Consider the following 19,023-nt stretch of genomic DNA (forward strand, 5'->3'; position numbering starts at 1 on the left):
TATGGAGATTCGCAGACCGCATGCGAATGGGTCCGAACCAGGTGCGAACGAGTGCGGTGCGAACAAAATCGTGTCCGTTGGCCATCCGGATGCGTTCAAAAAATTGAACTCTTGCGAAAGGCTACGGACGGTTTCTATCCGAAAATCCCAACGGAAGTTAGCGTTGCTATGGTACTGATAAACAAACCTGGATTCTTAACTTTTAATAAAATAAATAATGATTTTATAACGATTAGTTGTCATGTCATTTTTTTTATTTTCATGATGTTTTAACATTATTAGGGCAGTTTAAATAATTCAATATTTAAATATACTCGCTTCCGAGGCTTCCGACCACTGATCTATATAATGACATAGGCTATATATATATAATGTCATTCTATATAGATCAGTGCTTCCGACGCTTTTCACCGTTGTGTACGACGTCCGCTGGGGGCGTATTGCGTATTACGGAGCTGATTTCAACTGCCAGTGTGAAGGCGGCGTAAGAGATAGTAAATCTTTTCCTGGATTTTTTTTGTGCGTTCCCGAGATTAGACCTTCCTTAACATAATGCCGAAAACCCGAAGTCTCTAGGTGGTCTGGTTGAGGAGTAGATAGAAGTACAAGTTTGGTGCGCACAGACAGAACAGAAATCATGAGTTAACAATCGCAATTTTGTCCGGTGGAAAATTGCGCTAAAAATAAAAACCCGACGGTGCGGTAGATATTAATCAGCGTAGCGTTTTTAACATCTTCGAACGTCATCAGAGAATGCCCTTTTAATTGGTCGTTTCAGTCTTTGTGAGTCACGTATCGTAGCAACGATGACGACAAGTGACAACATCGGGAAATGTAAAAATGACTACCCCCGAGCAGCCGGCGAAAAAGAAAAGAGCACAAAAATATAGAATTGAATGGGAAAATGACCATAGATATCATATAAAGGCTAGATGTCTCGTCCGCGCTGCTGGCCAATGGAGCTCGACATCCGCACATGGCGGCCATCTTACCACAGGGTGCTCGCTCACTCATAACATGGTGCATGTACTTTTAAATAACCATAACTTGCTCAATTTTCTACCGATTTTCAAACGGTTTGGTTTGTTATAAACGTCAGAGATGTAGCTATTATACTGCATACATATGAATAATTATGTTCAAAATGTTTAAGCATTCAGAATTATAGCCACGTTAATAACGTTTGTAAGAAACCAAACCGTTTGTAAATCCGTCCAGATTTCAGCGAGATAAGAGGATTTGTGTGCGTGCTGCTCACTCACCTTAATTCACAGAGCCCTGTGGTAAGATGGCCGCCGGTGATGCCGGAAGTGACTCCGCCTTAAGACATCTAGCCTTTATATGATATCTATGAAAATGACTACTCGTGGCTGGAATGCGTGAGGGACAATGAATACAAGGCCAATTGTCCGGGCACAGGAGGGAGCGATGTCAAGGTTCCTTGTCCGTCAGACGTCTCCAGAGGCTGATATGGTAGGCTATGTAATCATGTGGATTTTTAAAACTCAGATATAGTTGATAAGAAAGTGATTATATTAAAAGAGATAGTACAGGTTTAGCCTAACATTGTAAATAAATCAAAAAAGTACACATGGAAAAAATAGCTGCACAATAGTCTGGAGGTTTATTTATTTCTGTGAGATTTTCCATGTGCATACAGGTGTTGTATTGCTTGAATGCAGTATTTGAGTGCAATATTTTCTTTATTAGGCTACCTGTTTTTTTTATGTATTATTGTTTTGCACTGGAATGAAAGTTAACTATAATGGAAGTATAATTATATAAATATATTTGCACTACACTTCCTTAAAATGTTGTCTAATTAAATTAAAAAAATATATTTTTTGCACTGGAAAGAACATTCTAGAAGTCTAATTCTATTGAATAAGTTCGCACAAGGCTACAGAAAACTGTTGTGTTTATTTTTCTTCAAATGCAGTCTAAGCCGATAAGTTTTGAATGTTATATGTTGTATTTGTTTAAGTTAAAAATAAAACGTATTATAAACTAAACAAATCCATGGTTCATTGTTGGCAAAATGATCATGATAGCCTTTATATTTCACATCTAACTTATGTGGTTCAGTCTTGTATATTGATTAGGCCTACTTTGTTATTCTATAAATATAGGCCTAATAAGTTGTATTATAATATGCTATAATGTATTAAATATATTTATCTAAATGTATCAATTAGTTTCCACAATATTCACCAGAAGTCATCATTTCAGGAGTTATTTTTCAAAATTTTCTTCCGTGGGGGCATGTCACCCCCCACCACGACAAACAATTTGTTTTCTAAACAGATTAATTGTTCACCTCAAGACAAAGTAATGTGCGCTAACAAAGTAAATAGGGTCAATTTTGATTTCATGATATACGTTTTCTTTTAAGGCGGTGTTTGAAGCTGCTTTTGATTTTCACAGATGACTGTGTTGCTGTGTTCGGATCTAAAGACCGTTAGCTATTAAGCCTATATATTTTAGTGATATTATTATTATTATTAATAATTTGTAATTGTATTGTTATAAGTCAGTCATTAAATGTTTTGTGAATATGCTATGGAAACAAAAAATGCTGGCGAACAGCAATGTCGTTTTCATCTTGGCTTAAACAACTGTATAAGAGTGATGCGTCTCTTTTATAAAAAGCACTATTGAAAATTTGTGAATAGATCACAAAATAGACTGAGGAATAGACTGATGTTGGATTATCTGGAGATTACCTTTCTGCTCGTCTCCTCAGATCTTTTAACTTTTGTGCCATGCAGACCTTGATCTCAGTGCCTCCGATGTGTCTTTTTGACATGGTCTGTAAAGAAATGAGATTGATAATTTTAAAATTTGAAAACAAGTTTGGAATTAGCTGCCAAAGAGGGCCTAAATAATCCAATAATCCATACTGTGTAAAAAAGATGACAATGATTCATCAAAAAGTGCAAAAATATTATTTTCATTAGAGTATGACCTCTCTTTAAATTGGAGACGTGAAAAAGAACATTTTTGTGTGCTAAAGGAGTCATGAAATGGATAATCAAAATATTCTTGATATTTACACATTTAAGAGGTGAGATTAGAAAATGATCACATTTACAAACATTGGACATTTTTAGCGCAAAACACTTCGCAAACTTTATGAACTCCAGGAACAAAGTATAAAATACTGAAACGGCATTTAAAGCGTCAACGATTTAAAGTGCCAACGATTTCGATTTTGCAGCTGACCACTAAGGAGCGAATGTACAGTGAAGTGACAACGTGACATTAGGGGTGTCGAAATTAATCGTTTCAACGATGCATCGCGATGCAAACGAGGACGATTCGGTATCGGTATAGTAATAGACCATAACCAATTATAATGTACTGACACTTTTCTGACGTCATTTGTTGCGTACGTGCTTTGTCGTGGTAGCACTGAGGGAGGCGAGACGCGAGTGTAAACGCAGCCATAGTGTACCTTTAATTAAAGTTGTATATTATTTCCATGAGGATAAAGATGTTTATGTCAGTGAGTGGTCAGTGTGAAACAAAGCAAAAGGCGATACATGTATGAATGATCAAATTAAAATTGTTCACCCAAACATCTAAATTTTGTCATCACTTACTCACCCTCAAGCTTTTCCAAACCTCTTGTTTGTTTAACAGAAGAAAGAAACTCATACAGGTTTGTAACAACTTGAGGGTGAATTTTTGGGTGCACATTTCTTGAAATTACCACCACAAAACCAGTCATTTTGATCACAAAACTCACTAGGAGAAGAAAAATTGTAATTTTAATTATGAACTAGATTCAAAAGATCCGAGTCAGTAAAATTATCTGAACTTCCCATTACAATGTGCAGTATTTGTGATGTGGCAACATGATTCACATGTTAAAAATGAACATGTGTTTTCCACATGTGCCACATGCTCCATTATGTTCACATGATTCACATGTTAAAAATTAACATGTGTTTTCCACATGTGCCACATGCTCCATTATGTTCACATGTGGTGACATGTTGTTCACATGTGGTGAAACATTGTTCACATGTGGTGACATGTTGTTCACATGAGAACACATGTGATCACATGAGGTCACATGTAATCACATGTGGAATTCATGTGTTTTTTCTGTAAGGGATGCACACCGTTTGACCATTTTAAACTTAAAATGACAAGAAAAAACAGATAAAAACGAATGAAAACTGACTAACTGCAATGCATTTCAATGGACGTGGAAGCACAGAATGTCCGAGTGTATTGGGTTAGCTATGCGCACTGTGATTGGCTCATCGCGTTTGGGGGCGTGGCTTAGCCATAGGTCAATTGTATTATCCCATGATGAAAGGTAAGACGGTGAAACAACGTCACGATATCAACGTTGATTCAATTTGCAAAATCGAAAGGTAATTCAACGTCGACAGAAGACCATAACCCGAAAGGTAAGAGTGAAACGACGTCGCGATTTCAACGGTGAATCAACGTTGTTTCTTCCGCGGTGAACGACGTCACAATATCAACGTTGATCCGTTTTGCAAAATCGAAAGGTAATTCACCGTTGATTCAACCATGGTACCTGACGTTGTTTCATATGGAATTCCAAAGCTGCCAATATTAAAAATAAATAAATACATAAATAAATGTACAAATAAATGTAAAAAAAAAAAATATATATATATATAAATAAATATACACAGAAAAGCAAAAAAACGAAAATAAATAATTATTTATACATTTATTTCCTTATTTATGTATATATTTTTTTCCTTATTTATTTATTTATTCTTTTATTTATTTATACATTTATTCATTTCTACATTTATTTATTTATACATTTATTTATTTTTACATTTATTTATTTCTACATTTATGTATTTCTACATTTATTTATTTCTTCATTTATTTCTTCCTACATTTCTTCCTGCGTAGGGTAATGAGGAGGGCGTGGTTTACCTCAGACATAGCAATCGAGCTCAGAGTAAGCGAAGGCAAAGGGTTGAGGCCACAGTGACACCCTGTGGCGAAATACAATAAGTATGGCTCACTGACGTTGATACGGTCTGTGACTGCGAGGTATATGGTCAAAATCTTAAATCTTACTGTGTGACATGGATAGGCTACTCTTTATTCCGGACATGGCCGTAGAACATCGTTTGGTCGGGATTTGTAAAATGTCCTGGGCTAACAAACATGAAACAGGGACTCTCACATATAGGCTACAGTGAAGTCGACGCAAGCATATTGACCAATGCTTTTGAAACGAGACCATTGCATTTTAATGTGGCCTAATTTAAATGCGAATCCGCAACCTCTCATGTCCAAACGAGGTTGCGGATTCACATTCAAATGTGAATCAACCCGCTACACTAACTGGCAGTATAGTATGGCTACCATTTATACTATCATAATATATTTTGCCATAGTATTCATTTACTCCACAAGAAGGGTTAATTGCCCGCATCACATTATTGGTGTAAATCACTAATTTTATTGGATGATCTCAATAAAAGCGCAACACGCAAAACATAATCAACAGCTACAGCGGAGAGAAAAGAAAGAGAAGAGCGACAGCAGTTGAATTTCGGGGCTGAGCTCCGTCGGGTTTGTCTTGACAAAGTCGGACCAACAACAAGATCTAAAAGCTGCTGAATTTGCTGCCGTGACAGGCAAAATTTATTTGGAATGGCACTGCAGATTCTGACATGATAGCCTGGGGACTAAGGTTTTCACGGATGAAATAGTGCACATAGAAATGTCTCTGTGGACGGCAACATTTCTAGGCTATCTATCACTGCCATAGTTTGACCAAACTCCCCGCCACAATCATTCCCTTTAAATAGACTCCATAATGGTTTGCCAGCTGATGATGATGATGATAACAATAGCCTAATAATAATAATAATAATAATAAAAAGAAAGAAAGAATGATAATAATAATAATAATACAAATTAAAAAGTTATGTAGGCTACTAGCTATTTTTTTGGCAGTTTTTGGGCTACAGAAATTTTTACAAAATTTAACAATAAATAATTTGATTTGATCTTTGAAGTAGCCTATTAGATAGAGATAGCTTCGATATTTGATCACTATGGTTGGTTACAAAGACTTTACTATTCTTAAAATAATAACGAGATACAAACCTATAAATATTCAATCGACTTTTCTTAAATTCAAAACAAAATATTAATGCATTCGTAATTTCCATTTCTGAATAGTTGCTATATGGTCACGCAGGTTTGCGCACCTGGTGTCTGTTTTAGTTTCATATTAAACGTAGGCCTATCACTTCATTGATTCCATCATGTCATATTTATGTCTTCAAAATGTAAAACACTTCATAATATTTTTATGCACTTGTAGGCTAATTGCTGTGTAAATGCATTAAGATCTCCTCTGTATTGATGGCTCTGATGAAGCTCTGGTTGGATTTTAGTGGTAGGCTAACTGCCCTACAGTCTTATCCTCTAACTGAATTTATCGATGTGGATTAAGGTTGCCCCTGGACATGAGTTTATGGAGGTAGGCTAAAGACTACCACCGCTTAATAGAATAAAAAAAAATGTTTCTGTTGCTGTCAGTATTGTTTTTGGAAATTAGGCTACATTAAAATGCAATGGTCTCATTTCAAAAGCATTGGTCAATATGCTTGCGTCGACTTCACTGTAGCCTATATGTGCCCTGCTTCCTTTCCGTGAGTTCTGACCGAAAAATGGAAAATATCAAGCGCTTCCGTTTCAGAGTCCCTGTTTCATGTTTGTTAGCCCAGGACATTTTACAAATCCAGACCAAACGATGTTCTACGGCCATGTCCGGAATAAAGAGTAGCCTATCATGTCACACAGTAAGATTTAGGATTTTGACCATATACCTCGCAGTCACAGACCGTATCAACGTCAGTGAGCTATACTTATTGTATTTCGCCACAGGGTGTCACTGTGGCCTCAACCCTTTGCCTTCGCTTACTCTGAGCTCGATTGCTATGTCTGAGGTAAACCACGCCCTCCTCATTACCCTACGCAGGAAGAAATGTAGGAAGAAATAAATGAAGAAATAAATAAATGTAGAAATACATAAATGTAGAAATAAATAAATGTAAAAATAAATAAATGTAGAAATAAATACATGTAGAAATGAATAAATGTATAAATAAATAAAAGAATAAATAAATAAATATGGAAAAAAATAAATATATACATAAATAAGGAAATAAATGTATAAATAATTATTTATTTTCGTTTTTTGCTTTTCTATGTATATTTATATATATATATATATATATATATATATATATATATATATATATATATATATATATTTATTTTTTACATTTATTTGTATATTTATTTATGTATTTATTTATTTTTAATATTGGCAGCTTTGGAATTCCATAGTTTCAACGGTGAATCAACGTTGAAATGCCGGCTGGGTATGTTTTTACTCCTGGCTTTTTTGGAGTAAAACAGTGATTCCACTGTTACCACTTTATCTGTGTGTAATGTTGTAGTAGCTCAAAGTTTTTTGCTGTTTAAACTGTAAACCATTCCTTTATTACTGTGATTACTGGTGAAAATAGCCAGTGTGCTGAAATTTTAGAAGAGCATCAATTCATGGAAAAAATATAACTTGAAATATGGGGATAAAAGGTTTCTGCCCAATGCGACAATGAAGTACAGCTTGGCAGCACTGCATCTCCAATGAGAAAGTCTAGTTTATTATGCAAAGGTTTTAAGGTTAACTGTTGTTTTATGAATTGCAACACTTGCTACAACCTGTCAAACCTAAGCCCATTTCCAATACTTTTTAACCTAAATTAATTTGTTAAAGACTAGCTACTTTTTTTTTTTTACTAAAATTGACTAAAACTTGACTAAAACCTTTTTGTGTTTTCGTCGACTAAAACTTGACTAAAACTATGAAGTTTATAAGTGACTAAAATGTGACTAAAACTAAAAAGCATTTTCGTCCAAAAGACTTAAGACTAAAACTAAAAGGGCTGCCAAAAACAACACTGTTTGACAGTAGCCTACGTGCACACTGGCGCGGCGCAGCGCAGACGAGCTTTCACAGGAAGTTGAGCTTCACGCTCACAAACTCAACCTCCATTGATGAACTGAAAACGCTTGTTCTGCCCGGCACCGGTGTGCACGCATCGTCCGTAAAGATAGCTACAACTTGCTTGCTGCTAGCGTGCCTGTAAAGCGAGTTCACAGTATATAGTAAACGTGGCCTTTCTGATTAAAATGTGTAACGCGATTCGTTAAACATCTCAACCGACTTGAATCGTGACATGTTATTATCGATTCATTTCAACCGGCTCGGAGTGAATCGTTACATCCCTATTGATATGTATTCTGTGTTGATGATGACGAACTCTTAATTTCTCTAGATGACACGTTAATTAAAAAGCAGATCGTCAGACTGAAGTTCTCCTGTAATGGAGAATGCACATTGAATGATCCTTCACTACAGACTGCCATTCTGAATGAGGTTTGTATCTGCCTTTTTGTGTTCAGTTTCAGTGTCAAATTTTGGGTGCATAACAGCAACAATGTGATATGAGAGTTGCTTGCCTGCTCAAACTCGCAAGCACAATGCTATTGGATTTTGTGGGCGGCTGTCATGGTACTGTTAGGCTATTAGGTTTGGACTTTTTTTATTTTATTATTTTGCTGTTATTATTATTTTCCAGATCAGTGAAAAGCTGAAGAGCTTGGGGCTGGAAAGTGACAGCAAAATAAACTGGAGAAAAGGTGAAGATGAAGATGAAGATGTGTTTCATCGGAAGATCACTCATACAGCGAGTTCCAATGATAAATGTAATAAAAAGTAATCTATTATTTACATCTTTATTTCAAAATTCAAAGCAGACTTGAAGAATATAAAGGGAGCTTTATTTTTAGTTAAAGTAGATTGTTTTAAGGAATTGTGAAGTAGTTACTATAATAATTATCTATATTATTTAAATACAATGATGTGTCATTTTATGTAAAATATAGAGTCTCTAGTTTCTTGTTATGCAGAAATAAAGAGTGAAAGTATGATGATTTCTTTCTCACGACACATTTAAGTAACTTTAATATGCTATGTGTTTAAAATCAAATTCACTTTGTAAAACTAAAGATTAGAAATTCAGCTATTATTAATTCATTGACATTGGGGGAATAAATTTCTCTCTCTCTCTCTCTCTCTCTCTCTCTTTCTGCATTCTGAGACATGAATGATTAATAATAGATATACTATAGATATAGTAAGTATATATATACTATAGTATATAATAAGTAGATATGCTATATGTGTTCAAAATAAAATTTACTTTGTAAAACTAAAGATTGGGAATTCGACTTTTATTTTTTTATTAACATTGCATTAAATATTTAATGGAAATATCTCTCTCTCTCTCTCTCTCTCTCTGCATTCTGAAATAATAATAACATAAATGATAAATAGTAGCCTAGATAAAGATTTATTCGCATGGTCATGCTTGCATTTGATACAATTGTGAAAATGACTTTAATATGCACATACACTGTTGTATGTTTTTTGATGTTGCAGGTTTTGTTGTTTATACTATTATTATTCTTACCCCATCTATAATATATTCTCAGCCATCTTAAGGTTTTTAAAGTTTTTTAAATCGGATGTACCTGGGTATACTGGGTTAGGTTGTACCAACAGAACTCAGGTTAGGTGTTATTCATCCTTTCACCACCAGATGACCACAACTTACACAGGTTTGAGAAGCGCAGAGAAATGAACCGTTTTAAAGCATCATGTTGCTCCCAAGCACTGAACATGTCTCCCTAATCAGAACACCTGATTCAGTCCACAAGTTTGTAAACATGAATGGCCATATTGTATAATATTATATATTTTACACTATTAATTTATGACATTATTTTTTTGAATGTTGTTATTTGTCAACAGCTCTATTAATAGTATAATAGTTGTAATAATTGTGTATTATAGGTTTTATTAATGCTCTAGTTTTAAAAGCAATTTTTTTGATAATAACATTCAATATTTTTGTTAAATCACCATTACAAGTAGCCTATACCAACGATTTAAAAAAAATGCTCTGTAAAAACAAAAATGGTCGTAATTTTAACTGTAAAAGACTATATCCTTTACTATATACAAGGAAAACTGATATAACCTTACATTTTACACTAAAGAAAAGCACTCAAAAATACAGTCAAAAACAGTAATTATTCTGATATATTATTACAATATAAAATTATTACTGTTATCTATTTAACTCTTTCTGTGAAGCTCCATCTTCAGCCTCATTACTCCACACTTTAATATGCTCTTGTTCATGGAGATTTTTAGATGGATATTGAGGCTTTTTAGGTTGTGTGGAATCTGCAATCTCTGACCCAGTTTGTTTGCTCATTTCCACGGCTGCAATAGGCTGTGTTTCCTGCCAACTGGCATCCCGCGGTGTCGAAATACTATTGGGTGAACTGGCAGTGGGCGAGATCACACAGACCAAAACAAAAACCGACTGCCAACACGGAACGTGTAAAATAATAAGTAGAATAACTGGCTGTAGAAGTGTTTTTCAGAGAAACGAGTATGTGAACTAAACATGTTTTCTAAATACACTCAAAAAAATAACTCTTTGAATGAACGTAAAAAAATCATGGAAATGATTTCCACATGATTAACTTGCTTTATTTCAGCATTATGCAATTATGTTATTCCAATTTAATGTACTTACGTTGGGTCAACTTAATTTATTAAGGTTGATTCAACTTATTTACTATGGTTGGACACAGCTTAATTTAATATTGCCAGCCCAACTAATTTACTGGATTTGCATCCAACTTATGTGGTTGTTATTTTCATTCATCCATCAATATTTCATTTATTTTAGTGACACATAATTAATTTGACAGACTACAGCTAGCTATTTGTTAGCAGTAGCACATATTAGCATCTTAAATGCTAAGATTTACATGCTCCTTCAACCAAAGCAGTTATAAGTAACCAAATCAGTCCACAGCCAAACAAAATGCTCCACACTTCTCCACAATGGTAACCCACTGTAATTTAAATGGTTCTAATAAATCAATTCCAATGTTATTGAACATTAAACACAATTACACACTATCAAGTCTTCCCCTTTTCTCATTTTCTCAAAAAAACATAAAATAACACTTAATTTTAACATTTATTCTCTCTTAATTCAACCATATGCAAAGCATGCTGGGAACTAACAAGCACTGCCCAGTTTCAGTTAATGCAACACAAATCATTCATGTAATCCAACACAAACGGATTAAGTAAACTTAAATTTTACATATTAAGCAGATTGAACACAATCAAATTAAGTTAGGGCAAAATGGCTGTTGGCGTCGCACTATACTGCCACCACCTGGATGTAAGAATTTTTTACTTAACATAAATGGTTTGTGTTTAGACAACACGTTAGGATTTTGTACTGTTAAGTTGAGACATAATTACGTGGACCTTAATAGAAAAAAACATTTCAAGTCAACAAACACAATTATTATAAGTAAACTAAATATAAATATATTATGTAAAGTGCACAACCTTCCTAGTTCATTTTTTTGAGTGTATCTGCAAACATATTATGGTATTTTTATGCTTTAGTAGAGTAAAAAAGTTACATACAGCACCTTTAACACTATAAATGACTATAAATTCCCTTGGTTTAGGTGTACCATAAAGCTTACATGATAAAATGTTGGTAATACGTATGTAATGTCCTTCATTTATTTATTTGCCAAACAAAGGTAATTTCAAGTGCATTTTAAGTTGTGTTAAGCTGATATATAATAGTCCTTTATGATTTTTGCTTGTCAGACTGTTCAAACATGATCATCGCTGTAAGTCATGTCACACTATAGGATCTCAGTTGTCATTAATGTCAGACTGTACAGCAGTCAAGGCACGTTAAAAACAGACATCATCAATCATGGACTTGTCCACCCATGGCAACAAACTGCTGGTATGATTGGTAAAACTTAAATGAGTAATTAAATACAATAACTTAAATATACTATTTGGGTTTTTTTTTGCATATGCAAAGAGATAGAACATTTACATTGTAAATCTAAATGTTGGAAATTCTAACTCTATGAATTCAGCATGGTATTAGCATTTTCCTGTTGACTGTAGCCCTGTTCAGACTAGCTATTATGCAAAGCTGTTCCTTTAAAATAAATGACCCTTTCATGGAAATGACTAAGTATTCTGGAACAAAAATAAATGTTGAAAATTATGGAGGACAAAACCTGAAAAAAAACATAAATAAATAAATGTACAAATATATATATAAAGATATAAATAAATCCACAAAATTCTTCATAGATAAATATATAAATAAATAAATGTGCAAATAAATACATAAATCCACATATTCCTGCATAAATAAATATATAAATAAATAAATGAAACCCAATGTAGGGGGAAATTAACAACATGTTAAAGGAAATGCTAAACTGAAAGTTGTCTTTTGTCCTTCAAACCATTTATTCATTTCTGAATATAGCTCTGTATTTATTTTTCCTTGGCGCAACATGCTAATGAGAGGGTGTCAATCAAACATCAGAAGGCAGTCTGTACGCCACCATTGGCTGATCTCTTGACTGAATATCTCTTGTAAATTTAATAAGGATGAATCAATGTTTAATTTATACAATGAAGACTATGCTTTGTTATTTTACATTCGATTACTTTATTTAATTTCTCTAACTGAAAAATACTTTTAAACCTACCGGAAAATCCTGAAAAGCAAGAGTGTTTATTTCATTTGTATCTTTGTAGTGTATTGTATTTATTTGTGCTATTGCTTGAAGTTTGCCATTTACTTGTCTTTAATAATGTTTGGAAATTATATTAGTTAGTAGTTTTAGCTGTGGTATCGAAATTTGTGAAATTTCACTGGAATCTAACATTTTGGTGTCATAACATTTATTTCATATAGTTTACATGGGTCACAAACAACACAAACAATAAACAGAGCAATTCCGAGAGGGTCCTCGTGCCATCGGTGCTTGGGCCCTAAAATTAATATTTTATTAATTACTTTTTTGTGGTGGAGCAAGTGAAAATTATTATTTGAGTCAAATCGAGAATCAAATCAAATCGAATTGGGACATCTGTATCGTTACCCATCCCTAATGATGACAGAATTTAAATTTTTGGATGAACGATCTCTTTAAATGCATTAAAAAAATGTTTTTTAATTATCTAAATAATCTTTTTTTAGAATGGAATGGTTCAATGGATGTTGAAGGTTCTTCATAGAACCTTTATTGTCAAGAGTGTATTTGTATAAAATAAATAATTTTGAAGAAAATTGTTTTGACCTCTATTTGAGGTCCATCCCTCCCCACAAATCAGTTTCAGTTTTTCAGTATTCCTGGGTTGTTTTGATAGATAGGTTATGCAACAGCATTTCAATTTTCTCTGGAGGAGATAGTGAAAAAATACAGCCTCTATGGGAAAATAGTGCCTGGAAGCAGATTAATGGAACAATCATAGGGCTGATGAGGGGGTAACACGGTGGCCCGGCGTTTGCTGAAGACCTCCTGATAAGGATGATATACAGGGGGCACTTGAGAGAGATCAAGGGGTCCTTGGAACTGTGAACAAGCATCTGGGGAACTCGAGAAGATGCATGTGGCATGACAGGTGGGTCTCCACCCAAGGATAGTGTTGGTGGACCAGTCGATATGGGGGTTGTGCTGAAGAAGCCAGGGGTAGCCCAGGATTACAGGGAAAGCAGAAGACTGGATGAGATGGAAAGATATCTCCTCTTGATGTTGCAGAATGGAGAGACATGGAGAGACATGATTTCTCCATGGCCCAGAGGTCGCCCATCCAGGGCAGTAACAACCAGGAGAGACAAAAGGGACTCAGAGGGAAGACTTAGCTTCTTGGCTAAGGAAATATCCATAAAATTTCTTTCATTCCCCAGGAGAGTGTGACCGGAAGGATCAGGCCAGTGTCGGTTAGGAGAGAGATGTTAGGAGAGAGATTTGGGTAACTCCCATCACAGATCTCTCCTGTCTGCACGGGACGAAGCAAAAAGCTAAAGCTTTTCCCAAAAGCTAAGGACAGGAGACTCTGAAATGTCCAGACTGGCCACAGTAAAGGCAGTGGCTCTCGTTCATGCGCCAATCGCGTTCAGCAGGTGACAGCCTGGTACTTCCCAACTGCATGGGCTCTGGGGTTTCTTGGGAAGCTTGAGTTTTGAAGTGTACATGGGCATGGGGATAGAAGACTAACGGGCCCATTCTCCTTCTCTAAGTCTATTGTCCAAGCGGATTCCCATCTCAATTAGAGTCTCGGGACTACCAACAGGATCTCTGGTAGCAAGCTCATCCTGGATGGCCTCTGAGAGACCGTTCTGGAAACATACAATGAGGGCCTCTAGATCCCAGCCAGTAGCTGCTGCAACAGTGCGGAAATGGATGGCGTAGTCTGCCACGCTGCGTTTACCTTGCTGGATGGACAACAGCCTCTTCAATGCCTCCTGACCTCGGAGAGGGTGATTGAGGACTCGTTTGAACTCTGCCACAAAAGCAGAGTAACTGGTACAGATGGGACTGTGGGCCTCCCAGATAGCTGTGGCCCAAGACAGGGCTCTTCCAGAGAGGAGGGTGATAATATAGGCTATCTTAGCCCTGTCTGAAGGGAAGGATGATGGTTGTAACTCAAAAGTGAGAGCACAGGGTGTCAGGAAGCCGTTGCAGGCACTAGGGTCTCCTGCAAATCGTTGAGGTGGAGGGAGCTGGGGTTTTACTCATTAGAATTACTCATGTCTTGTCACAAAAATCAGCATATAATATTCGGTTACATGTGCATGTGAACAAAGGCATTTAAAGAGATAGTTCATCCAAAAATGAAAATTATGTCATCATTTACTCACCACAGGTTGTTCCAAACCAATATGATTTTCTTTTTTCTGCTGAACACAAATGAAGATATTTTGAAGAATGTGGGAAAATGAACAGTTCGGGGGCACCACTGACTTCCAGAGTACTTTTTTTCCTACTATGGAAGTCAGTGATGCCCCAAAGCGTCCTGGTTACAAACTTTCTTCAAAATATCTTCCTTTGTGTTCAGCAGAACAAAGAAATTTATACAGGTTTGGAACAACTTGATGAAGTTGACAGATGATGTCAAAATGTAAATGATGACAGAATTTTCATGTTTTGTGTGAACTGTCTCTTTAATTCAGCAATTTTCTTCAGGTAAACAGGTAAGTTTAAATGTTAATATAATTGTAATTTGTTGGGTTCAGGTGGGTCAGATTCTGTTTCAGATGTTTCTATAATGACTCACTTTCTGTTCCAGGCTAATATGAAGGAAAGCTATGTAAACACTAAATTTACTAAATTGTTAAATAGTGCAGGGAGTACTGGTACTGGCATTGGTATCTGGAAGCATACAGTATTTTTCAAAACATAAACAAATATGCAAAGGGCAGAGGGGTTGTTTTGACTAAATGGTCTGGTCCACATTGCAGCTTATTCTGTTCTGGACAAGAAGGAGAAAAACATGTAAAGTAACCAAAGATAGTTTATTTTGTTTTACTTGCCATTTATGGGCAGGGATAATCTGAAATAACCAGTGCTGCGACATCATACTTGTACATATATGACCCTCCAGAGGTGACTTTAGCAGTTGTGCGTACGTCTCTGCGAAAGGATTTTTTTTTTTTTAAAGTTGAGGTAAGAAAATTACAATTTTACGCTTGACCGTAATTTACGATCATGTTAATGCTGTAGAAAAAAGAAAAAAACATTTTACTATCCCAGATGTAACTTGTTCAGATAACTCAAATATTCAAGTTGTCACATAATACAACTTCACATTTCAAGTTGACTTAAAATTTTACAAATGAACACTAAGTTAAATCAACAATTCTTACCGTTTACAGCCAGAAATTGCCAAAAACACAGTATAGGCTAAACTCTATGAACTTAATAGACAATATGTTTTGAGTATTTCCATTTGTTTCCAAATTGCTCTTGTCTCTTATGTTTACCATTGTAAATTAAAATGTTTAAAATGAAATAGGAATGGGGGGTTGGTCATGGAGAATGGCTTAAAAAATTGTTTGAACAAGTACATTTGATTTCCAGAGTATGCATGCCCAAGATTTAAAATGTTTGTTTTCTCTTTGTTACATAACATAACATACTAATATTTTAAATGAACTGTGTTGCAACACTTATTGGTCACCCCTGATCAACAATGTAAATAATAATAATAGTAATAATAGTAATATTATTAATGATGATAATTTAAAGGGATAGTTCATCCAAAAATGAACATTTTGTCATCATTTACTCACCCTCATGTTGTTCCAAACCTGTATGAATGTCTTTATTCTGCAGAACACAAGAGAAGATATTTTGAAGAATGTTGGTAATCAAAAATTATGTATTGTATTTTTTTTCCTACTATGGAAGTCATTGGCTACTGTCAACTGTCTGGTTACCAACATTCTTTAAAATATCTTCTTTTGTGTTCAACAGAACTCATACAGGTTTTGGACAACTTGAGGGTTAGTAAGTAATGACAAAATGAAATATTTTGGGTTAATTATCCTTTTAATGGCATAACTTATATTATTTTTTATAGAATTTTGTGTTAAACAGCAGTGTCAAGATATCTTCAAGATTATGTTTTTTGCAAATTTTTTTGCGCACGATGGAAAGTTTTGTCCATCGACAAGATGCAAGATGCAAAAACATCTTCAATGAAATAGCCATTTAAATATGAAAATTACTTGCATCTTGTCATCACAAAAATGAGCATATATTTACATGGACACGGACAACTTACATTTACATGTAGATTTATTACTTTTATCCAAAGTGACCAAAACGAATGAGTAACATCACCAGCAAATTGTCATAAGAACCAACAATATTCAAGTACAGCTATATTCCTGTATCTCAAAAATGAGAGCATGTTACTAACAACATGGGTTCGATTCCCAGAGAATGCATGAACTGATCAAAAAAGTATACTGTAAGTTCCCGTTCAGTCGGTCACGTTCAACGCCACGAAAGAGTGATCCGACTGTATAGGAATCTCTCCAGAGAGCCAATCTATTTCGAGTGAAACTAAACGAGCCAATACACATTGGCGTACAATCATTTGCAGCAGCTGCTCTGCCACACAGATATATAATGAGCAGAAGTGTGTTTCAAATGCTGATCTTACTAAGAGTGTTGGCATTCAACGAGCAGCTCTTCAGGAGAACCTCTGGCTAAGGCTGGCTAAGGGTTACACGTGCATCCCTCCATTGGAATGGGCCGTTGCTAGGCAACTGCCCTAACTCCACCTGGCGGGGGCAGCTGTGTCTCCCTTCCCAAGCCTGTAAGCCAGGGGTGTCAAACTCATTTTCACTGAGGGCCACTTCAGCATTATGGCTGCCCTCAAAGGGCCGGTTGTAAGACTTTTAAAATGTTAATATATTGTCTCTTTATTTGATTATTACTTACTTAAGTTACAAATATTGTATATGCATTTGCAGGGGTGTTTCTAGGTTTTAAAAACATCAGGGGATGAGCCCGAAACATCAGGAGCTGGGTATGATTTGATACAGATAATATTGTATTATTGTATATTAAGGTGGCCCTTATTTTTCAAGTTTTGATTTATAATTGTCTGACCCCCTCAAGTTGTTCCAATACATGAAAAAATAATTCAGGCAAAATATGAGCTCATTTGAACAATATTTAGAGGTGGCTCGATGACATTGAAATTTTGTATAATCAGTTATTATGCTCAATTTGTGATAATTACCACTTGCCTAATTTTATCTAAACTATTTAAATTACATGCTTGCTTATTTAATGGCAATTCTGAATTTACACCTATTTTGCACAAAATATATTCTATGCATTTCTTGCAGAAGCATAAATTGTGTTAACGACGGGCTAACGAAGCCACTTTCACAGAAATGCGTGGTGTTAAGAAACTCTGAACTATTGACTTTGAACTGTGCAAACTTAGTCCAGGCAAAGTAGCGTTTTACGACAGACTAACTGTAAAATAATTTTTTGCATCTTAGATAATTTCTATGAGGTGTCCAGAACAACATACTAAGTCCTAAGAAATCCTAGTTGAGGAAAAATGTTAAATTCTCACCAATCTGAGATGTGTGCCAATAAGGCCAGACAACAACACACCTCAATGGGGCTATTTTTTCCTTTACTCCTATCAAAATGAAACTTAACACAATGAAAGTACCCACGAAAAGTATTTTTTTTGTATTACAAGTTTCTTTGAAAATTTATTTTAATATGCAAATGAGCTATACACTAATCGAATATGCCCAAAATACACCCAAATAGGCTTAATTTCTTCCTTTACTCCTACCACAATAAAACTTTACATAGTAAAAGTATACATGAAAAGTAACTTTTTTTGTATTACAAGTTTCTTTTGAAATGAATTTGAATATGCACATGAGTGCCACACTTATTGAATATGTCCTAATTTGCATATAGGCAGAAACACCATTCATATGTATGACAAATACATCAACCCGATCTTCATCCAATCATCCTACTGCCAATGGGTGATGGCAATGCTGCTTTTAGACTGGCCTCTAACCTGAAAACTGCCTGGCTTGGTAGTACCTGTCAGGGGTATACTATAACCCCCACTGGTATATAGTCTTCAGGGTCGGTAACAAAAGGTAACAACAACATGGGGAGGTTTCTTTTTGATTTTTTTATTTTATTTTAGTTTTTTTTCTTTAACTAACCTAGATATTGCTGTTGCTAGCTAAGTCTGATGTGTGGCCCGCCTGGTCTGAAATACTTGCTAACTACAAAAAGAGAAGCAGTTTTGGTGTCTGGCAAAATTATTTTAAAGAGCTGGAATGTCTGGAAAGTGTGTCTATCTGGTTTTTCATCTGTCTTCTGTGTGAGAGTGAATCGTTTAGTTGGTAAAAATGACTTCTGCCTGTAATCTCGTAATCTTACCAACAATACCAATCATTTGTAAATCTACCAGCCCAAATTTTAATCTCACCACGTTACTAA

The sequence above is a fragment of the Abramis brama genome, assembly GCF_963993115.1.
Source record: "Abramis brama genome assembly, chromosome: 7".
NCBI classification, from domain to species: domain Eukaryota; kingdom Metazoa; phylum Chordata; class Actinopteri; order Cypriniformes; family Leuciscidae; genus Abramis; species Abramis brama.